This window comes from Solanum dulcamara, chromosome 10 (genome assembly GCF_947179165.1).
Source record: "Solanum dulcamara chromosome 10, daSolDulc1.2, whole genome shotgun sequence".
Taxonomy (NCBI): Eukaryota; Viridiplantae; Streptophyta; class Magnoliopsida; order Solanales; family Solanaceae; genus Solanum; species Solanum dulcamara.
The window spans coordinates 61,246,438-61,271,534 of record NC_077246.1 but is presented as its reverse complement, the minus strand read 5'-3'; the positions used below and the strand labels follow the sequence as shown (position 1 = coordinate 61,271,534).

At 34.6% G+C, this 25,097-nt stretch overlaps 1 long non-coding RNA gene across 2 annotated transcripts; it reads left to right on the top strand.

Annotated features, from left to right (window-relative positions):
- The first annotated feature begins 1,543 nt into the window (after positions 1-1,543).
- LOC129904914 (uncharacterized) lies at positions 1,544-23,667 on the top strand. 2 transcript variants are annotated; one of them, XR_008770527.1, is made up of 3 exons: positions 1,544-1,726; positions 1,944-2,072; positions 23,336-23,667. It is a non-coding gene; the product is annotated as an uncharacterized LOC129904914 (long non-coding RNA). The 2 variants fall into 2 exon arrangements; XR_008770526.1 differs by having other exon boundaries at positions 23,341-23,665.
- The last annotated feature ends 1,430 nt before the right edge of the window (positions 23,668-25,097 follow it).

The following is a 25,097-nucleotide window of genomic DNA, read 5'->3' as shown; positions in this document are numbered from 1 at the left end:
CGTTCATCCCCAAATGACAACATGGATGAAGGGGCAGGCACAAGATGATCTAAGTTTAAATTCTGGCCCGTTTAATCCCGCCATGGAGCCTCAGCTCCTATACTGTTCAGTAAGATGAGCATAACCTTTTACTCCAGACTTCAAATGAGGCAAACTCGGTGACGTTAGAAAAAAGACACACAGACCTTTAATTTGATAGGTCGTAGCCACCTAATGAGTTATAAGACGAGATCTATGGTCATTTGAAGTTGACCTTAGTTTAAAATCAAGTCTGAAACTAAATCGAAAAGACGCTTTCAACTTAACCTTTTGAATAGGGGTATTGTACGACCTTAATTCACAACTAATGCACTCGCATACCAAGGAATTGATCCTAATCTTATGATGAATGCGATTCGTATACCTTTACCGCATATATTTTTAGTAAAGATTGAATATGTCTTATAGTGTCTCTTTAAAAAAACATGCTAAATCACAAATTTTCCATATATGAAGTGCACCTGTTAATTATCAATGAGGTAGATCTTAAAATTAAGTACAACTTACATTGCATTTTATACAATTCAAGATTGCAGTATTAGTACACTCAAACTCCCACCTCAAAATAAGTAGAATATAATTATAGTACATAGGGAAAATATTAATTAAATTTAAAATTCTAATAATAAAATTAGCATAAGAAGGAATTATAATCCTACTAGACAATCCAAAAATGGAATTTTTAAAATAGATTTTAAAGTCCTAGACATTAAGAATTCATACTATTTTATATAAGGAAAGACTTAATATTATTTTTAAAATAATTTAATTTCAAAGTACTTGCTCTTAAATTGAGTAATTAATCAATAAATTATTTTGTCTCCAAATTAAGTAAAGAATCAAATAATATTATATGATAAGGCAAAAATTATCTAAAAATTTTATTGATGGAAGGAAATATTTTATTAGGAGTCCCTAAGGAAATCATATTTATTGATAAGTGATCCTTACGGTTAAAGTTTTTGGCTTAGAGTTCTTAGCGTACTTATAAATACACTTTTAACTCCATAAGTGTGGCCTCCCCTTTGTGATAGGCATAGACTAGAAAATTCTAGGGTTTTAAACTTTCTTTTTTGGATTACAAGTTGATGCTAGATTAAAGATGTTTCTCTACGACACTTAACAATTGTAGTTAAAGGTATGTTCCGATTTAATGTTTTGATGCATTTTGGCTTTGTGTATGTGTATGAATATCAACATGTGGTATCTGAGACGGCCTTTATCTATATTGTTTAGTATAGATTATGACTGTGGATGAAGTTAATTTTGCTCCAAATTTTATCTTAAAAACATTACATATGTTAGACAAAACTCCATGGGGTCACTATATTTTATAAAAATAAATTTTAGGTCCTTTGCTAGACCAATTTTATTAATAACCAGACCCAAATAAGACAATCAATTCAGAAACTATAAAGCCCAGCCCCAAAGTAGACCCGGTCCATCAAAGGAAGCTTAAAAGGTTTCCTAATTCTCTAAATCTATGTGAACTTGTCCCAAAGAGTACTCTTGTACTCTTGCCCTCTATGCCCTCGCCGCCTTGTGCCATCTTTGCCATCGCCGCCTAGAGAAATATTTTCGTTGTTCTAGAATCACCACTTTATCTTGTTCCTCCTTTAGGTTATCGTCAAGATCCATCCTTGGTTTGGTTTATTTTGGCTCTGTCTATCATCTTCACTAGCCTCTGGTAAGTCTTTCTAGTTTAGTTTTCAAAACCTCAGTCTTTTTATTCTCCTAAAGAATTAAGATCTCTTATTCATTTATAAAATGAATAGAAGAAAATAGTTTTTTCAAGATTTGTTATGTGAAAAAATGAAGATCTCTCATAAAAAAGTTGTAAATTTTAAAAATAAAAGTATTCAATTATTGGAGAAAAATTAATATACTTCTAAATGTCGAATCAGGATCAACTAGGACTTCTAATCGTTCCAGAGCAACTAGAAAGAGATTCTTTAACCAGAAAGAATTTGGTTCAGATTGTAGATTACCTATCCAGAAGTTTTCGCAACTCAATCATAGATGATGAAAAAATTGTAAGTCGCCAAAAATATCAATTCTCCCCTCTTTGAATGTCTTGGTGATTAGAGAAAATCTAGACTAACATGCCAACTTCATTAATTTATTTTTAAGTCTCTGTTTCAAGTGGTTTGGTATCAAAGTTGAATTCTTTAAATTAGGGGTGTGTACGGTATGAAGGAAAATATTTTCTAGAAAATAAGTGAATTTCTTACTTGTGTTTTTGTGTTTGATAAATAATCAAAATTGTAATGATAAAACATATATATATAATTTAGAGAAATACTATGTGAGGTGGGGATGGAAGGTAGGGGTGTGAGATGGTGGAGATGAGGAGTATTGGGGGTGGGGATGAAGATGAGGTGTATTGCAGGGTGGGAAGGATACAATCAATGTAGAATGTCACTAGTTGAGCTTGTTTTCCCTAGTGTCATTAGGAAACTCATTTTCCACATGTTTTCCTCAAAAAATATTTGATCAACCGAACATAAAAGGGTTGAAGCTTTAAAAGCTCTCCCGGTGCACGTTAACTAACGTGCGCTCGCCATGGGCAGGAGGCCAAAGAACTCAAACCTAGCTGGAATAAGCAGGCTAGAAAACATAAAGAAGAACAAGCAACCTGATAATGGGGGAAAAACGCAGATTAGGGTTGAAGAAGTGACGAAATTAACGCAGAATCATCAGTTGAGGGATGAAAATCCAACGAATGTATCCATTCCAGTGAAGGAAAGGCTTCAATTATGGACCGAGATAGTATCTGGTGGGAGTTCACGAATCTTGTGGGCACACACAGTTGAGTAGGAGATGAATTCCACTGCTACTAGTAACAATAAGGAAACACATGCTAAGGGAAAATCTATTTAGGAGAATTTTGATATATTAAAAATTGCTAATGTGGGGTTCAAATTGGAGTATGTAAATCCTGGGAACTCGAAAATCAATTAATTGGCAAAATTGAATTGGGGAATATTTGCTCTAAGATAGAGCACTGGCAGAATGCTATAGTGTGTTGTGTTTTGGGTGCAAATCCACCATTACAGTTCTGAATGGATTTATTCAAAGGGTGTGGAGTAAGTATGGAATCAATAAAGTGGCAATGATGAGAAATAAAATTTTCATGGTAAGATTTGACAGTAAAGAGGGAAAATTGGAGGTATTACAGGGGGTATTTATCATTTTAATAATAAGCCGCTGATAGTTAAAGTATGGACTCCGAAAATGGAGGTCTCCAAAGAGGAATTTCTAACTATACCAATATGGATCAAGTTAACTGGACTTGATTTCAAATATTTGAGCGCTAGGGGACAGAGAAAGATAGGGAGTCTAATAAGCAAACCATTAATGGTAAATAAAAAGACAGAGAAGAAACTGGGCTAAAGATATGCTCAACTTCTGGTTGAGGTGAATATGGAAAAGATATTACCTGATGAGGTGCTGTGTAGGAATGAAAAGGGGTGGTGATTACACAATCTGTGACGTATGACTGAAGGCCTTCTTTGTGTGATCATTGCCATAAATATAGTCATGATAAAGATAATTGTAGGAAATTGCATCCAACTCAACAAAAAGTGGATGCACTGAAGGAAGTAAAGGAGCAAGATAAAATGTAAATGGATATCCAGGTAGTTAAGGGGAAGGAGAAAATGTAGGAGACTAGAAAATATGGTCGCAATAACAGAAGATACCAGCAGGGGAGAAGTGTGGTAGAGGCTCAGCAGGTCAACACAACAAATGCCTTTAAACCTCTTACTATTAAAGATGAGAATGAACAAGTTTTAAATGTGGGAAAGGAGGGGAACACTGGACCAACCCCTTTGGGGAATGGTTAATCTCTTATATTGGAAGGTAAGAGGCCTAAATGCCTCAATAAACAGAGGGAAGTGATGTACCTCTGTAAACACCTAAATGTAAATATGATTTGACTATTAGAGACCAAAATTAAGCAAAAGAGTATAGACAGGGTTGCAGCATCTATGTTTGGAGGGTGGAAATGCTACTCTAACCATAATTCTCATCATAATGGGAGGATTATAGTGGTATGGAAGGAAGATGTATGTGATGTTACTATATGTAGTGAAACTGATCAAGCTGTAACTTGTTTGGTTAAATATCTACCTTTGCAGAAGGAATTCTATAGTACTTTTGTACGTGCACATAACGGGAGGGAAGAAACGAAAGGGCTCTGGAACTATTTGACACAAATAGGTACGGGAATAGATAAACCATGGATTACACCGGGTGATTTCAATAATATATTACACATTACAGATAGAATTGATGGGACACAGGTCACTTTTTCAGAAGTATGTGATTTCCAAAACTGCCTGGACACATGTAAGATGGAGGAAATGGGGAATAATGGTAGGGCCTATACATGGAATGATAAAGGAACTACTAGTAGAGCTTTCTCTAAAATAGATTGTCATTTATCAATGGAGAATGGGTAGATGAAATTGCTGACTGCAGAACAACTTTCATGAATGAAGGGGTGAGTGATCACAGTCCAATACATGTTAAAGTCGTGGATGCAATGCCAAGAAAAATGACAACATTTAAGTATTGCAATATGTGGAGCTCTCATGATAATTTCAAGGCTATAGTAAAGAATTGTTGGCAAAGGCAAATACCTGAACATAAAATGTATCAATTAATCCAGAGAATGAAAATTCTAAAAACAAAATTAAGGAAGCTACATACCCAACATTTCAGAAATTTTGCTAGAGGAGGTTAATCAACTTAGAGGGAAGTTAAGTGAGGCTCAAGATCAGTTAAAAAGCAGACCCTGTAAACAGGATAAAACATCAGGAGGAATTGGAAATAGGTAAGGAATTTAAAAGGGTGATCTACTTGGCAGAAATGTTGATGATTCAGAGAAGCAAAGAAACATGGTTGAGATTAGGGGATGATAATAATCAATATTTTCATTCAATTCTCAAACAGAAAAGGCTTCACCAAACCATCACTCGGTTGAAGGATGAGAACATGCAGCTGTAGACTGAACCAGAACAAGTTGCTGCTATATTTGTCAGGTACTTCTCTAAATTACTAGGGGAAAAGGAGGATGGGCAAAGACAAAAGGCTGTAGAGGTGTTCTTAAAGAATGAAAATCTCTTATATGTACACTAACAAGTGCAATTACTTGAACCTATTACTAAGAAGGAGGTAAAAGATGCAGTGTTTAGCATAAAAATCACAAAAAATCCAGGTCCTGATGGCTATAGTAGTGGTTTATTTAGGGATGCATAGGAGATTGTAGGGTGGGATGTTTCAACTATTGTGATGGAGTTCATGAAAACAGGGAAGCTATTATGACAAGTTAATGCAACTATCATTTCTTTGATTCCTAAAGTTAAAAGACTAGATTCTGCAAATCAATATAGACCAATTTCCTGCTGTAATGTGATATATAAAGTGATATCTAAACTGTTATGTAGCAGATTGAAGAAATTGCCATATCTGGTTAATCAAACTCAAATAGCTTTTGTAGAGGGTAGGTCCCTAGTACACACTGTTCTTATATGTCATGACTCACTGAGACAGTATAAGAGGAAAACCACCCCAAATGTATGACGAAAATAGACCTGAGGAAAGCATATGACATGGTAAGCTCGGAATTCTCGGAGGAACTTCTATATAGATATGGTTTCCCACCAAAGTTTTGCCAACTGATAATGGTTTGTATAAATTCTACTAAATTTTCAGTAAGACTTAATGGGAATAGTTATGTCTACTTTGAAGGAAAGAGGGGTTTGAGACAAGGGGACCCTATTTCACTCCTACTCTTTGTTCTTGTAATGGAGTACCTAACTAGATTCTTGAGGACAGCTCTCAGATTTCTCCCAATGTGCAAAAAACAAGGTCTTAATTATCACATATTTGCTTATGATGTGATAATTTTCAGTAAAGGACATGAGGGATTAGTACACAAAGGATTACAAAAGCTTTAAACCACTTCTCTAGAGTAATAGGACTGGAAGCTGATATTGATAAATCCAGTATGTTTATAGCTGGGGTTAAAGATGCTGTTAAAGAAAGATTGTTAGAAATAACTGGATATGTTGAAGGTAAGTTTCCAATCAGATACCTAGAACTCCCACTGTACCCAAAGAGATGGTCTAAGTTAGAATGTAATCAGCCATGCCTAAAGATCACAGAGAGAATCAGTTCAGTAGCAAATAGGCACTCGTCTTATGCTGGGTGGTTGCAAGTTATCCATCTATTTGTTTTCCTTTCACAACTTTTTATTTTGGGGAGGGGGGGGGGGGGGCTGTCTTTATTTTGCCTCAAAGTGTGGTTAAAAAGATAGAAAGTGCAGAAAATACCTGTGGGGAAGCATTAAAGGCAAGAAGAAAACTGCTCTAGTTGCGTGGGAAAACATTTGTAGACCCAAACTGCAAGGGGGGTTAAACATCAAAAGCTGTAAATATTGGAACATGGCATTAGTTGGAAAATACATTTGGTTATTAATGGAGAAGAAGGATGTATTATGGGTGAAATGGGTAAATGGATTGTATATGCAGCACGATCAGGATTTTTGGACTAGCAAACCCCCTGGGGACTGAAGTTGGTACTGGAAAACACTACATAAACTAAAGATGAAGATGAGGACATGGTATAACAGTGATCACTACTGTCTATCAGGAAATGGAGTGTATTATATAACATTGGGATATGAAAATCTAATAGGTAATGAACCTAAATTGGAAATAGCCAAGCTGTTGTGGAATAAAATCTCAGTATCCAAGCATCAATTCGTCAATTGGCTTGCTTTATGGGGTGGACTGCTTACTAAAGACAGAATGCAAATGATGGGAATAGGGACAGGAGACAATGAATGCAATTTGTGTAGAAATGCAACACTTGAAAATGCTGAACATTTGTTTAGTCAATGCATATGGAGTACATAGGTATGGATGAAGATACAACAGTGGTTGGGGACGAACTTACCATGTAAAGAGGTTAAGGAGAGCTAATGTTGATCAAGAATAAACACTGGATAAGAGAAAGGAAGAAAGTGATTACTGCAACTTAGAAAGCTGTGATCTACTACACATTGCTGACCCGAAACCAAATGATCTTCAAGAAGGCAAAAACGAATAGCATGTTCATAGTTCAACAGGTGAAATACATCATCAGGAAAAGAGTCACAAATATACAAAATGTAAGGCATACGAGTAAATGGCAAGATTTAGTTCAGAGAATTTATAACTAGATGGTGCTTGAGATCTATCAATCTGGTAACAGGGTATTGGTAACTAGATTATAAAGGCTCTTAGGTGTATTTTTTTGTTTGTTGGTATGGTAATAGTTCACTGTTTATTGCCAAAAAAAAAAGAACATAAAAAGTTTAAAATATTTTCTGAATACCGAACACACCCAGATATATTACCGTTTTCATAGAAGTTTTAACTGTGGTGGTATCAATAGATGTGGTTCTAGTGTCGGCTCTTGGGTGATGCAGGTAAAGCAAAAGCATTTTGGAGCCTCATTTTTCAATAATAGTACATTTTTAAATTATTATAATTTTAATAAAAATTAAGTATTTAAATTAAAAAGTATAAGTTTTTAATAATAATAAAAAAAGAAAACTTCAAAATATACTTGAACAACTCGAAGCATATGATTTTCTTTTTTTGCTAATTAGTGGTAAAGAATTGAGATCATTAGGTGATAGGAGCGTGAAATAATATTTTCTTAACCACAAAAACTTCTTAAAATATAATGTTACTCAGATATAATAACTTAGATTAATTTTCAAATTAAAGTGTTAAGAAATATGACATAAACATAAAATAATATTTTAATATAATAAATCAGAAAAAGACTTGATTACTTTCAAATGCATAGATTGCTTATTGAATAATGTTAACAATTTCTATAAGCTGCTCATTAAGAAAGAAGTATTCGGAATTAAAATTGATAAATATATATTACTAATTGGAAATGATTTTTTAAAGAGAAAATCAATTATATATAACCAACTTTTAATAATGTCACATATGAAAAAAGTTAAAGAATATATATATGTGGAGTGACGGAAGAGAGTACGAGTTCATGGACGAAAGGAGTTTGATTTCGTCTAAAGATCAAAGTCAGAATCTATGAGTGAAAGCTTGAAGAAAGGGCCCCTCCCTAGTCTAGAAAGTGTTGCCGCCTGATAGAGGCAGAAGCGGGGGCCACCAAAGTTATCTGGGTCGAGTGTTTTGATTGAAAGAGGAAGGGAGAGAACTCAAATGCCAGCACAGTAGGAATTCCTATGGCAGTTTTGTCAATGAACGCGTCTCGGGACGGATTGACTAACCTAACCCACCTTTAAGGAGGCTTTTCCATAGTTGGGACCTGGAACTTCAAGTAATGGGTTTGAGGGCAGAAACCAAACAAGAATGACGAATTATAAAGATAAGTAGAAAGAATAAGCGGAAGTAAACCAAAACATGATATAAACAACTAAAGATCCTTCCTAGAACCTGAAAGTCACAAGTGCAAAACTGCTACAAAATAAAAGACGAGTACAAATCTCAAAAGTGGGCTGAAAATATATACAATAATTGGCTTGTCTCAAAAGGCAAAAAATGGGCCGAAGCAATGAACCTATTTGAAGTGGCCCATTTGGTACCAAAGAAGCCTTATATATATATATATATCACGAACTCCATTGAGCCGTCCACATGGTTCAAATTGATATTTATTACATGCCATATTTGTTTGCACTAACAAGTGTGTTGAGCACAAAAGTACTTTTGGTTATCACGATTTTGTTTATATTATTTAATTAAGTCATGGTTCTGAAATTATTGCACTTCCGTTTACCTTTTTCATATTTTACGAAGGTAGTGTTTGGCTGTATGATTTTAATTTTTTTTCTATAATTTTGAAATATATTAAAGTTTCTCTCCAAATTGACCAGTTTTTAGATTTTTGAAACATTCACCGGTGAAACTTTAAATTTTTTCATATAAAATGCATGTCCAAACAAAACATTAAATTTTAAGAATCGCAACTTCAAAAATTTAAATTTTTAAACTTTAGTTGAAAAATATCAAATGAAGAATTGTTCACGTATAGCAGCACCCATTATCAAATGTGATAAGTTCTTATTGAATCAATGTCCACAAGATGCATGAAAATAAAAGCAAATGAAAAAACATCACATATGCTTCACTTGTTGGGAGCCTTATATATGCATATATCTGCAGTAGATTAGATATTGTCTTTCCGATAGGAATAGCAGATATCAAAGTAACTCTGATTTTCATGGTTAGAAAATGTGCTAAAAAGGCAAGATTGAGTTTTGAGTCTGATAGTATTACTTTTGATGATATTGATCCTTTGACTAAAGATTTACCAACTAAAGTTTTCAAGGCGTATGTACGCCATATGAAGCTCACTAGCTTATTTTGGTCTTGCTTTATTCTCTAAGAAATCATTTGCGATAATAATTTTGGGATGAAATGCATAATTATTTTACCCAACATTTAGTTACGAGTATTAGCTAGTCCCGAGATTGTTGATTCCACCATTTATACTATATATATATATAACTCTTTATTCACTGTATTTTTCATAATTTCTGTTGAAAAAAAATGTCTTTTTAGAGTTGTTGGTACTAAGAAAATTAAAGAACAGACTGTGATGCTTGTAGTAGGGCACTGGTTGATACTTTAAGTAGCGATCAACGTTGGCTTCTTATTAAAGTTTATTGATGATGGAAATTTACGAATGGATTGGTTAGGCTTGCAGAATGGTAAAGAAAATATGGTTCATCTTTCTTCGTTATCTTCGTATGCAGCAGATCTAAGCTAGAAAACGATGGACAAAACCAAAGGGGCAAAGGCACATGGGCCCTTCATTATCTTTCTCCACGTTCCTTTGGATTTGCCCATCATTTTCTGGCTTAGGCTTCGTTGCATACAAAGATAACGAAGAAAGGTGAGACCCATTTTCTTTACCATTTTGTAGGCTAGACCAATCCATCCGTAAATTTCCATCATAAATAAGCTTTAACAAGAAGCCAATGATTATCGCTACTGAAAGCATCAACCAATGCCCTACTAGAAGAAGCACAACCCGATCTTTAATTTTCTTAGCACCAACAAATCTAGAAGGCATTTACTTTTTCAACAAAGATGTATATGAAAAATAGAGTGAAACGAGAGAAGTTATATATATATATATAACTTTTCTCCATTCACTGTGTTTTTTATAATCTTTGTTGAAAAAAGAATGTCTTTTAGAGTTGCTGGTTCTAAGAAAATTAAAGACCGGAATGTGCTGCTTCTAGTAGGGCACTGGTTGATGCTTTAAGTTGCGATCAACATTGGCTTCTTATTAAAGTTTAATCATGACAAAAATTTACAAAGGGACTGGTTAGGCTTATAGAGTAATAATGAAAATGTGGTTCATCTTTCTTTATGCAGCGGAGTCTAAGCCAGAAAATAATGGACAAAACCAAAAAGGCAAAGACACACGGGCCCTTTGTTATCTTTCTCCATGTTCCTTTGTATTTTCCATCATTTTCTGACTTAGGCTCTGCTGCATACGAAGATAACGAAAAAAGGTGAACCCCATTTTCTTTACCATTCTGCAGGCCAGACCAATCCATCCGTAAATTTCCATTACGAATAAGCTTTAATTAGAATCCAATGATTATCGCTACTGAAAGCATCAACAATGCCCTACTGGAAGAAGCACAACCCAATCTTTAATCTTCTTAGCACCAACAACTCTAGAAGCCATTTATGTTTTTAACAAAGATGTATAAAAAAATAGAGTGGAAGGAGACAAGATATATCACTTCTCTCCGTTTACTGTATTTTTCATAATCTTTATTGAAAAAAGAATGTCTTTTAGAGTTGTTGGTGCTAAAAATATTAAAGTCTAAAATGTACTGCTTGTAGTATGGCACTGATTGATGATTTAAGTAGCGATCAACATTGTCGTCTTATTAAATTTTATTCATGATGGAAATTTACGAATGGAATGTTCTGGCTTGCAAAATGGTAAAGAAAATATAGTTCATCTTTCTTCGTTATCTTCGTATGCAGTGTAGTCTTAGCCAAAAAATGATAGACAAAATCAAAGAGGCAAAGGCACACAGGCCTTTTGTTATCCTTCTCCACGTTTCTCTGCATTTTCCATCATTTTCTGCCTTAGGCTCTGCTGCATACGAAGATAACGAAGAAAGGTGAGCCCCATTTAATTTACCATTCTGCAAGCCAGACCAATCCATCCGTAAATTTCTATCATGAATAAGCTTTAAAAAGAAGCCAATGATTATCGCTATTAAAAGCATCAATTAGTGCCCTACTGGAAAAGGCATGACTTGGTCTTTAATTTTCTTAGCACCAACAACTCTAGAAGGCTTAACTCTTTCAACAAAGATGTATATGAAAAATACAGTGAATGGATATATATATATGCCACTTCTCTCCTTCCACTCTATTTTTCATTATCTTTATTGGAAAAAGAATGTCTTTTAGAGTTGTTGGTGCTAAGAAAATTAAAAATCAGACTATGCTACTTGTAGTATGACACTGGTTGATGCTTTAAGTAGCGATCAACTTTGGATTCTTATTAAAATTTATTCGTGATGGAAATTTACGAATGGACTAGTCTGGCTTGCAGAATGATAAAGAAAATATGGTTATCTTTCTTTGTAATCTTCGTATGCAGCGGAGTCTAAGGTAGAAAATGATGGACAGGACCAAAGGGATAAAGGCACACAGGACCTTCGTTATCTTTCTCCACGTTCCTCTTGATTTGTCCATCATTTTTCGGCTTAGGCTCTGTTACATACGAAGATACCGAAGGGTGAGCCCCGTTTCCTTTACCATTCTGCAGGCCAGACCAGTCCATCCGTAAATTTCCATCATTAAATAATACTCACTCATTGATAAGAAACAACCTAGTTTTTGCATCATGTTATAAGTAAAAGTCCTCTCTCAATCAAGAACAACTTCACTATGACTGCAAAGGACCTGATAGAGTTATTCGAGAAAAGTCCTAAGTTGTTTCTGCTAATGTTAAGTGTTGCTCCTCTGGCTACGGATTTTTTCTATATTGCATAATTTTGTCTTGATTTAATATTTTATTTTTCTTATAATGCCAAAAAGGGGAAGATATGTGTTAACATTGGGTTAGATAGTCTAATCATGTATGAGACCTAGTCCCATTGATAGGGGAGAGATAACTGACAAGGGGAATCTTGTTGATAGATGGACTAGAGCATATATAGTTTGCCATCATCAAAAGGGAGAAAATATTATATTCAGGTTTTGATGATTTACCAAACTGCGGGACGTGGTAGACAGACCTCTACTGTGTCTCCCAACCACAACAGGTGGTGTACGCTTTTACAGCAGGTCCCCATTCCATCTTTGTGATAATTTGCTTTTGAGACCAAGTCCGTCTACCAGGTCCCGTAGTTTGGTAAATCATCAAAACCTAAATGTAACATTTTGTCCCTTTGATGATGACAAACTATATATACTCTGGTCCCTCTATCAACAAGATTCCCCTTGTCAATTATCTTTCCCTTATCAATGGGACTAGGTTCCATGCATGATTAGACTATCTAACCCAATGTTAACACATGTCTTCCCCATTTTGGTATTATAAAAAAATAAAAAATTAAATCAATCCAAAATTATGCAATATGGAAAAAATCCGTAGCCACAGGAGCAACACTTAACATTAGCAAAAATGCACAAAGAGAAGAAAAAGACAGTAAATACAAAGCATATGCATTCATTGATAAGATTGAATAGAAATTTAATACACTGCAAAAGATTACAAGTAAAAATCATTAATACTGTCAACTGAAACAAGGAAGTACGAACAGGGACCGAAAAATTTGAGAAAATTAAGAAGGTGGGCGCTTGGGAGCTAAGGATTGGAGAAGAAGGGTCATTCTAGCATTTCCTTCCTCATCAGCCTGAAGTAATTGTTGGGTGAGATTCTTGACTTCACCAGTTAGATTTCATTCTTATCCTTCAGAGTCAAAATTTCATCTGCACCAGGTCCCTCTTCTTGTGCCTGCAACAATTGCGCCTTAGGTCTAACAATCTTTTCGTGCTTTATAGCCAACGTCACAATCATTTCCTCAAGCTCTTGTCTCAATTTCTCTTGCTGCTCCAGGAGATCAGAGACTTGTGATTTGGCCTTATTGTCGGTTCTACCCTCAACACATTCAAATTCAAGAAGGGTGATTTGAGACAAGGCTTGTTTGATGGTTCCCTTCACGCCCTTTCCTAGCTTGACCCCAAAATGATCAAACACCCAATTTAGAACATAGCCGTATCCCATCCCATGTTTACCATCCTTAGAAGTCATTGTTTTCAACATACATTCCATCATAATGGGAGGAAGATTTATGGACTCAAATTTGCTCAAGACTCTTGTTGAGACCCAATTTTGACCATCCACAACGCTAATCATCGTGCTTCTTCAATTTCAAAAACATATTTAGCTTTTGTAAAATTTGAAATATTTTCAAGTTATTTTTGAGTAATTTTATCGTTTTTATAATTTTTAAATGTTAGCTTTTATAAATGTTCGAAAAATGATCACAAAAGGAATTTGTTTTTAATTAATTATTTCATAAATTAGTAGTTTATATTTTTTGAATTAATTAATATATAATTAAGCTAATTAATTTATTTTTTTAGGATTAAGAAGCTTGTTAATTAATTAGTGTTAATTCATTTTATTTAATTTTTAGCTGAATTCACTAATTAAACTCAATTAGTTTTGCTAAATTCTTAACTCATTTTAGCTATAATTGAAACCATATGGCCAATTTTTTTTATTACAAATCTAGCCATTTAACCCTGTCCTAAACTTAACTTTCAATCCAATCTATACCTAACTCCCAACCCATTACTACATCACAACAACTCACTCAATTACTAAACTCCTAGCCCAACAACGATACAACAATAATACAAACAAGAAAAAATTACCTAAATATACAACTTATTTTATCAAATTCTCTAATATTTCCTACCATCTGAAAAAATTACAAAAATTCCTACTCTCTCCTATTATCTAATGTATCACTGTATGCAGTATATCGGTCGGATATATCACTTTATGTGATGTATCAGGATGACAGATACATCACTTTACGCAATGTTTCAATTCGATTGTCATGACCCCGACTCCCCGTAATTGACACTCACACTAACCCTCGGGTGGGAGAACCATTATTACAGCCCGAACTAACCACACTTGCAAGATATGAGACCTTTAAAGGTTCGAAAGTGGGTTTAATAATAAATAAATGGCTGAGTTCCCATAAACTTAAAAATATCTAGTTATTAACCTCAATTATGTGGAATTAGCTTGTAGGAACTGAAAGTCGAATGTGCCTAAACTCTAGAAAAACATCAAGTTTAGGAAAGGGATGCAATTCCAACAAGTCATAAAATAAACAGTGTTGAAAATCAAGTCCTGGAAGAAGGACTAGAGTAGGAAGAGTCCACGACCGCTTAAAGGAAAGGCTCACCCATAGACTCTGGTAGCTAACAAATTTTTATTCTAAGTCTCTCAGCAGTCGTCTGAATTTTCCCTATACTTAACAAAGACAGATCAAGTGTATTATCAGTACAAAAAATCAAGATTGTATTGATAGGATCACGCGACTATCGAGTAAGCGAGTCATGGACAAGTAAATACTACACAATAAGCACACATATATAGAATAGACTCAACCAATATCATATCCTAACCAGTACTCAGCATTATCAAAGTTCATCATTCTCAATATCATGCAAATTCACATAAGGGTCCGCTCATGAGACCTGCAATCACAAGTTTATGTGTCAAAACGTGACACCTAGTATAAGGTTGTGTTGGAATGTGACACCTGATCCAAATGTATGTTGGAACATGACACCCGATCCAAGAATACAATCCAATCACAATCATATTAAATTGGCAAACTATTATAATGACCCATTACATCGTTTTGAGTACGAGAGCTTTTTATTTCATAAAAGACTCATTTCATAAATTTTTAACGGGTATTTGGACTATTCGATAACTACTGTTATTTATTTGGGGGTAACTTTAGATAATTAATTTAATTAGTGGGCTAAAGTGATAGTTTAGTTACTACATTATACCACTTGTTTCATATTTATTAAAATAAAAGAGTGGAATTTATTATTTGTATGATTAATTAAGAAAAGAAAATAAAAAGAAGAAGAGAAGGGTTGGGGGAAAATTTACCTGTGGACGATCGAATAGCAGCCACCAAACTGCTTCAGGTAAGAATTTGAGTAAACTTTAATATGTTAGTTTTATATTATACTGAATTAGAATTGGCTAGAGCTTGTTTTACATTGAGTTAGTGAAAGTATGACATACGATTGGAAAGTTGCAATAGTTGCCAATGATGGGTTAATGATTACCATCATTGGCTAATGATTAGATGAGATAGGATTTGGGTTAGGAGAAAAATAAAAAGAAAAGAGAAGCATTCACAATTGGTTCACTATAACATGCAGAGTATGCGTGTGGATTTGATTTTGTAAAAAATTATTTGATTATCACGTTTTAATTCAAGTTTTAATATATTGGGGTAGATAATTAAATATTAAGTGTATTTTATTATATGAAAATCCTTAGAATTATGTTATTTGTATAAATTAAGACTTAATCCTAGGCTTGAGATTTAAGAAATTGATTATATAAATAGGTGAGTTTTGGGTTTAGACTAGACATATAGTAATATGAGTATCCACAGACTCGTTTGCTTACGAATATTGTATACTTGATAGATTTGAAATGTGAGGCATTGAAGAAAGGAAATGCATTGATGGATTAACTTGCTTTACTTTGGTTCTTCGGTTGGGATATGTTATGGTTTATTCTATATCATAGATAGACTCTTAATAGAGATTGATAGTCATTAGTAATGTGTGAAGTTTGCTATGCATTTAATTGATATGGTTTGAACGGTTGATATGTTGTGATTAGTCTGCAATCCCACGATCATGAAATCTATAATCTTGAACTTATTCTATCAAAAGTGTTGCCTTTAAATAAAGAAGACTTGATGAAATATTATTAATAAAGTGGAATATGATAATAAAGAATGATAAATTAATTATATTTGAATCGGGTGTCACGAGCTGATATGGTATATTTGGATTAGGTTTCATATTCCGACATAGTATATTTGGATCGGATGTCATATTTGGACACGATATATTTGGATCGGGTGTCACATTCCGACACGGTATATTTGGATCGGGTGTAACATTCCGACAGTGTATATTTAGATCGAGTGTAACATTTTGTTATGGTATATTTGGATCAGGTGTCATGTGCTGACATGATATTATTGGATCGGATCTTACATTCCAACATGGTAATATTAAAGGAAAACATATTAAAATGACTTAATACTACACAATCTCAAATAACTCATTTCTCAAAAGAACGTGGTGTGGATGCTTGAGTCCTCACATATACTTTGGATATTGTTGACTGATTACGTAATTGTTTCATTGTATTGTCACTTAATCTTGATCTTGTTGTTTATCACCTATTAAATGTTATAGTTGATTTTGTGCTATGACTTTATGCATATTGATTTCTATTTCGAGTCGGACGATGATACCTACTCATTACATGTTACCCCATATTGACCCCTACTTGTATTTTTACTTTTCTTTATTTTGTGGAGTGCAATGAGTGTACCTTGACTTTGACTCGACCTCAGCTATAGTCAGTGTCCAGTAAATCAGATTTTAGGGTGAGCTATTCCTTCTAGCTCATGTTGGATTATCTCGGTCATGGCATGATGTCCTTAGTTTTAGGACATATTATGTTATTTATTTATTCTAGTGTTGGATATTTCTAGACTTAGTATTTTAGAATTAAACTTAGTATTTCGGACACTTTAGTGGTTTTGTTATATCTTACTTTCATAAGTTTGAACTTTCGCATTATTATCGTATTTCATAAGTTGAACAACTAATATAAATTGGGATTTGTATTATTGATTCGTCCACCTAGGAGGTTAAGTATGGGTGCCACTCATGATCCATTTTGGGTCGTGACAAATTTGATATCAGAGCCTTTGGTTCGGTGATCTCATCACAGAAGGATAGGTCTAGTAAACTCTTGCGGAATTGTATGGGGACCCTTTACTTTTCTTTGAGAGACTACGAAACCTTAGCAAAAATCCATTCCTTCTTTCTTTTGTGATATTACTTGAATCCAATTGGTATCTAGTCGATACAAATTAGTATATGTTCTTCTTCACTTTATATTTGCAAATGATCAAAACTAGAGAAACAACATCGCCTGAGCCATTCGTTAGAGATGGTACTAAAGTGGAGAACTGTAAGGAGTATGTGGGATTTGATAAATCGAGTATGTGTACTATTGTAATAGGGACCAGACTAGTTGATTGTGGGTGGCTAAAATTAATGAGGTGGAGTCAGATGAATGAAAATGTTTGATATGGGCAATATGAAAGGAGTATCTTGTGTTATTCGACCTTGGTTCCATATAATCTTATGTGACCACCTACTTTAGTTTGGATATGGCTTGGAGTATGATTCACTACACATGCCAACGTGTGTTTCCATATCTATAGGTGATTCCTTAGAGGTGGACCAGATGTACCGATCATGTGATTGTCATCTTGGTAGGGTGACATCCTTGGGCAGACTTGGTCATTTGAGTTATGACAGATTTGGTGTTGTTTGGGATTGTTGAAGTGTACTAATGTTCTATAGGTACCACTTTTCTTATGGGAATATATAGAAGAGCTACCATTAATACTTACAGTTGTCCGACGGTCTTTAGATTCATTTGGTCATCGGGGTCATATCTTGACTATGCATGATTGAATGTGGGGGTCATTGAGTCTAGTTCTATCTTTCTTAAGGGTTGTTTAGTATTATAACTACTGATCTAACAATTTTGATAGTGTTGTTAGAGGTATCGTATGACTTAGGCAGCATCGTCTAACTTTTTTTATGGAAAAGTATATCTCCCAGACCTTGAGAGACAAGAGGAGAGATGAGTTCCTCAATATAGATCAAGGGAAGATGTCTGTTATAGCCTATGAGGCTAGGTTTCGTGCCTTATCAAATTATGCTACTCAACTTTGCTTTAGTCCAAAAGAGCACATTTCACAGCTTTGTGAAAGGATTGAGGTCAAAATCTCTACTGCGGTTTCATAGACCGAGTGTATATGAAAGAGGGTCATGATACAACTACTACAACGATATTGATGCTTTCTTGGTTAGAGTTATGGATTGTGTTACTTATGCTAGCGACCTAATCTATGAAAGAATGTATATCGTTTGGGCTAGATATGAAACATATCAGATTTGGTAATGTTCTTTAGTTATTCAATAGGTAGAAATGTGCAGACCATTTGGGTATGATTTTCTCAATAGGTATAATGTGTTCTAGTGGTGGATCTAACGAACTTTCATAGTGTGGTACTAGTGGTTTATGGAAATAGATACGTCAATTGTCAAGTGCGAATACTAACTACTTAAGGAGTTAACAGTTGTATCATATGCCTGTATAATGAGATTAGATGTTGCATTCATAGTTGCGAAACCAACTAGTTTGTTACTACGGGCACTTAGGTTAAGCATTTTTATAAAGGAAGATTTTAGTGGTGGGTCCTTGATACGATTAATGTGTTTAGGTTATTGAATGTATTTTGAAGATATTGGTGATTTCATCATTAGTTCCAAGGGAGTGGATCGATATAGGAATGACAAGATTATTGGTAAAGAAATACCCAATGAGTAAACTTGAGTAAAGGCAATTGAAGATTTAAGTAAGAACGTGCATATAAAATTGGGTTAGTCCTTCGGATTTGATTGGTATAGATGGGTTTGAGGTGTCATATCGATGACAAGGTTGACTTGTGGTGATGGCAAAGGATAGAGAGCATGATGGTAATAGGAGTTCGTGATAGATTGTGATTGTGATGCAACTATATGATAAGAATCTTTGGTTAGATTTGGTATATTAATAACAACTTGCGAGTATCTAAGGTTGTGGTTTGCTACAATTTGGTGAGTAGTGTGGTCATATGAAAAGTTATAGGATGTGTTGAAAAATCGCTAGAATAGAATTGAAAGGAGCTAAAGTCATAAATGGAAGGAATTAGTGAGATGTAGTTTAACCTTCGAAAGGAGGCGAGAACAAGGATAATTACTCTAATTACAAGGCCAGAGATGTATCAGAAAGAGTGGATAATTGGATTTAGAGACACATGGTTCCATCTGTTCTATTTATGATGATTGTGTTATGTGTCATTTATATTGGTTAAAAACTGTTGGATAAGATTTAAGAAAGAAGTCTACAGGCGTTCGGCTTGAGTGTGGTGATAAGTTCTTTTGTGATTTCGAGTTTGGTAACTGGTACAGTTGGCTTTTTAACAAAGGATATAGTAAGGTCGATGGAGAAGCGATCAATGACAAGCTAAGATACATGAATTCATAAAGATTTACAAGGTATGAGTTAATAGTAATAGATAAGGGAATTAGGTGATATAGTTGGAATCATAATTCAAGTTTTTCATTGTGAGTCTACGTTTGTGGTACTATGTTTTGTCAAGGTATGGATTGATAAGGTAAGAAATGATCGATTTCATTGGGTATTGAGCATTTAGAAGGACTTGTGCATGACTTAGATCATAAATTTAGTTATTTTTGATTGATAAAAGACCTAAAGGAGGGTTTCACTTAAAGTTTTGATTTAGAGAATGAGATAAAATATCATACGTTGTTGGTAAAAGGATAGAATTGGTAAACAAGTTAGCGAAAGGAATAAGAGTTTGGTATATTAAAGAGTTCAAGGTATTTGAAATTTGTATCATGGAAAGAATCTAAGAGGGTGAAGGAATAAGACATATCGCATAGACCCTTGGTTCGGAGTGGAAGGTCATATAGATTTTTGCCTTTGAGTTCAGATATGACCATGCAATATGAACTAGTTTGGCACAAACTTACTAGGGGTTTATCAATGACTTTTACAAAATTTGGGTTTTGATTTAAGTGACAAGCAGTGATGTGTAGAAGATGCTGCATTTTTATGTTGGTTTGGATTGTTTCAATTATGATAGATGACTTTATGAGGCTGAAAGTAATAGAGAAAGGAGGATTCTCGATAACTGTGGAGGGAAAATCTTCTTTTCTAGGCAAGATTAAAAGAAAGCAGTTTTATGATGAGAAGTTGAGCCGGATTCATGATATGGTCTTGCAGGGAGAGGCCAAGGAGGTTGTGATCGATGAGGAAGGTGTTCGAGGATTAAGGGGCGGGTATGTGTGTCTTGTGTTGACGACTTGATTTAGAGTATTCTTACAGAGGCTCATAGTTTGAGTTACTCTATACATACTGGTAAAATTAAGATGTATCGTGACCTGAGACAATATTATTGGAATGAAGCGTGACATTGTTGCTCGGAGGGACACTTCAGAGAATGCCCATTTATGAATGGAAGTGAGAAAGGAGTGTAATAGATTTTGTGGATGGTTTTCCAAAAATATTGGGTAAGTTTGATTCACTATGGGTGATTGTTGACAGGTTAACTAAGTCTGCACACTTCATTCCAATTAAGGTGACTTATAATGAAGAAAAGTTAGCCAAACTCCATGATCGCGAGATTGTTTGATTGCAGAGTTTTGATTTCCACCATATCAGATAGAGGTACGCAATTTATTTCTAACTTTTGGAAGACCATGCAGGTTGAGTTAGGTACTAGATTGGATCTTTGTATCGCATTTCATCCTCAAATCGATAGGCAGTTCGAGCAGACAATTCAAGTGCTTGAGGATGTGATTTATGCATGCATGATAGATTTTGGTGGTCATTAAGATCAGTTCCTATCCTTGGCAGAGTTTTCATACAATAATAGCTACCACTCGATTATTGGTATGACTCCTTTTAAGGCATTGTATGGGAGGAGATATAGGTCCCTCATTGGTTGGTTTGATACATTTGAGGTGAGACCTTGGGGTAATGATATTTTGAGGGAGTCGTTAGAGAAGGTGAAATTTATTCAAGAGAGATTCTAGCAGCTCAGAGTAGGCAGAAAGAGTATGCAAACCGAACGGTCAGGGACATGGAGTTTATGAAGGAAGAGCAAGTTGTTGAAGGTTTCACCCATGAAGGGTGTAGTGAGATTTGGTAAGCGAGGTAAGCTCAGTCCAAAGTATATTCGGCCGTTTAAAGTTCCTAAGTGTGTTGGAGATATGACCTATGAATTGGATTTATCTCCAGATTTATTCGGACTACACTCAGTTTTTCATTTGTCTATGCTAAAGAAATATTATGGTGATAGAACTGTATTATTCGTTGGGATTTGGTTTTACTTGATGAGAATTTGTCCTATGAGGAGAAGCTTGTAGCTATTCTAGACATGGAGGTTCATAAGATGAGGTCTAAAGAGATTGCTTTTGTGAAGGTCCAGTGGAGGAATCGTCAGAGTCCACTTGAGAGATTGAGGCCGATATGCATGGAAGATATCCACATCTGTTTGTCAAGTCAGGTACCCTTTTCTAGCCTCGCTCTTTTATTGATCGTTTGGGGACGAACGGTGGGTAAATTGGTATCTGTTATAAGACCCATTAGGTTATTTTGAGTACGAGAGCTTTTTATTTCATAAAAGACTCATCCCATAAATTTTTAATGGGTATTTTGGACTATTTGATAACTACAATTATTTATTTAGGATTAAGTTTAGATAATTAATTTAATTAGTAGGCTAAAGTGATAGTTTAGTACATGATTAATTGAGAAAAGAAAATAAAAAAAAGAAGAGGAGTTGGGCGAAATCTTACTTGCGGACGACCGAAGAGCAACCACTAAACTGCTTCAAATAAGAACTTGAGTAAACTTTAATATGTTGGTTTTATATTATATTGAATTAAAATTGACTAGAGCTTGTTTTACATTATATTGAATTAGAATTGGAATATGAGTTAGTGGATGTATGGCATACGATTGAAAAGTTGCAATAGTTGCCAATGATGGATTAATGATTACCATCATTGGATAATGATTAGATGTGATAGGATTTGAGTTAGGAGAAAAATCAAAAGAAAAGAGAAACATTCACAATTGGTTCATTGTAACATGTAGAGTATGTACGTGGGTTTGATTTTCTAAAAAAAATATTTGATTATCAAGTTTTAATTCAAGTTTTAATATATTGAGATAAGTAATTAAATATTAGGTGTATTTTATTATATGAAAATCATTAGAATTATGTTATTTGTAGAAATTAAGACTTAACCTTAGGCTTGAGATTTAAGAAATTGATTATAGAATTAGGTGAGTTTTAGGTGAAGACTAGACATATAGTAATATGGGTATCTACGGGCTCGTTTGCTTATGAATATTGTATACTTGATAGATTGTAAACGTGAGGTATTGAACAAAGGAAAGGCATTGGTGGATTAACTTGCTTTACTTCGGTTCTTCGATTGAGGTAGGTTATGGTTTATTCTATATCATAGATAGACTCTTAATAGAGATTGATAATTATTGAATAATGTGTGAAGTTTACTGTTCCTTTAATTGTTATGGTTTGAATGGTTGATATATTGTTGTGATTTGTCTGCAATCCTAAGATCGTGAAATCCATAATCTTGAACTTGTTCTATCAAAAGTGATGCCTTGAATAAAGAATACTTGATGAAATATTGTTAATGAAGAGGTATGTGATAATAAAGAATGATAAATTAATTATATTTGGATCAGATATCACGAGCGGACATGGTATATTTGAATTGGGTGTTACATTCCGACAGGGTATATTTGGATCAGATGTCGCATTCAGACATGATATATTTGGATCGGGTGTCACATTTGAATCTGTAAATTTGGATCGGGTGTCACGTTCCGACATAATATATTTGGATCGAGTGTCACGAGTTGATACGATATTATTGGATTGGGTGTCATATTCCAACATGGTAATATTAAAGAAAAACATATTAAAATGACTTATTACTACCCAATCTCAAATAAGTCATTTTCCAAAAGAGCGTGGTGTGGAGGCTTGAGTCCTCACATATACTTTAGATATTATTGACTGATTACGTAACTATTTCATTGTGTTGTCACTTGATCTTGATCTTTTTGTTTGCCACCTATTAAGTGTTATAGTTGATTTTATGCTATTACTTTATGCCTATTGATTTCTATTTCAAGTCGGCTGATGATACCTACTCATTATATGTTGCCCCGTACTAACCCCTACTTGTATTTTTCTTTTCTTTATTTTGTGAAGTGCAGCGAGTGTACCTTGACTTTGACTTGACCTTAGCTATAATTAGTATCCAGCATATCAGGTTTCAGGATGAGCTATTCCTTCTAACTCGTGTTGGATTATCTCAATCAGGGCATGATGTCCTTTATTTTCGAACACATTATGTTATTTATTTATTCTAGTGTTCGATATTTCAAGACTTAGTATTTTAGAATTAGATGTCCTTGTACTTTCAAATTTTTGGGAACGTATGTAATAAACTTTAGTGGTTTTGTTATATCTTACTTTCATAAGATTGATCTTATGCATTATTATCTTATTTCATAAGTTGAACAACTAATATAAATTAGAATTTGTATTGTTGGTTCGCCCACCAAGGAGGTTAAGTGTGGGTGCGACTTATGGCTCATTTTGGGTCGTGACAACTATCATGGCTACCAAGAATAGGTTCATTACACATCATAGCTCATAAGTAATCATTTCAAACAGATTATTGCATGCTTCCCTATTCATATACAAATATGCATACAATTGAGTAATTTAGCACGTACATGAATAACATACAGGAAACAAACTATCACCTATAACAAAATCAAACTTTGGCAACTCTAAAGCTTTCCCTTTCTGGGTTCGTTCAGCTTGCAGTTGTTCTAAAGACAGTAAATACATACAAAGGGTCAATATAATGGCCTAATTTACATGAATTATAATATAATTCCCTCTTAGACAAACCCTGACCCTAACCCTCATCTAGGGATATTTACCACCATTAGTTTCAGTCTAAAACCCTCCTCCAATGATCACCCACCATAGATTATGGTTTCTAGGAATCAAATTACATGTTTAGGGACTAATATACTTACCTTTTGCACTAATTGTGGTGGAAACCAATAAGAATTCGCCCTAGGTCACTTCTAGTCTCTTAAGAACGAAAAGGATGACTAGAAACCATTCTGGGACTTTTTTCCGACATTAAATCATGTTATTCCAGCCACAGCGGGACCATCTCACTCTGTCAGCCCCACCCTGGTGGGATTAAACTCGCTCTGGTGGGATAGGAAGAGATAGATATCTCTTAAAGAGTCTCCAAGTCCCACCTTTTACAACACACCCTCTTTTCAAGACGCCATAAAATATACTTTTCACGGCAAGATCGATTCCAAGAGTTTTACTCACTCGAATGCAACTCTATAAAAATGTACATGCTCCATATCGTCTTCGCTATCAGCAAACCTAATCAAATTAAATACTCAATCCCCCATCCAAATCTGATTAACCCTAGACTTTCTCTGGCTCAGAATTTGTCCAAGTCTGGCCTAGATTAAATTTTTCCAAAAGCATTACCCAAGCTTTTCTGGCCTAAATTCCTTTCCTATTGGCTCACATGTAACGAACGAGGTAGGCCGTTACAATAGATACCCATTTACCCATCACTCATCCTCGAGTGACCAACTAGGAAAAACAAGCTAAGATAGAGATAGAGTGTACCTGATTCGATGAACAACTGGGGATACTTGTCTCGCATATCCTTTTTGGTATCCCAAGTAGCTTCCTCTACTAGACGATAATTCCTTTGAACTTTCACAGACTTAATTTCTTTGTTCCTCAGCTTCCGAATATCACGATCCAAGATTGCCATTAGCTCTTCTTCGTATTGAAGATTCTTGTCTAACAAAACTGAGTCCCATTTAATGATGTAATCCCCATCCTTATAATATTTCTTCAACATTGATACATGAAATACTAGATTACTCCCAACAAGATAGGCAGTAAAGCCAATCTG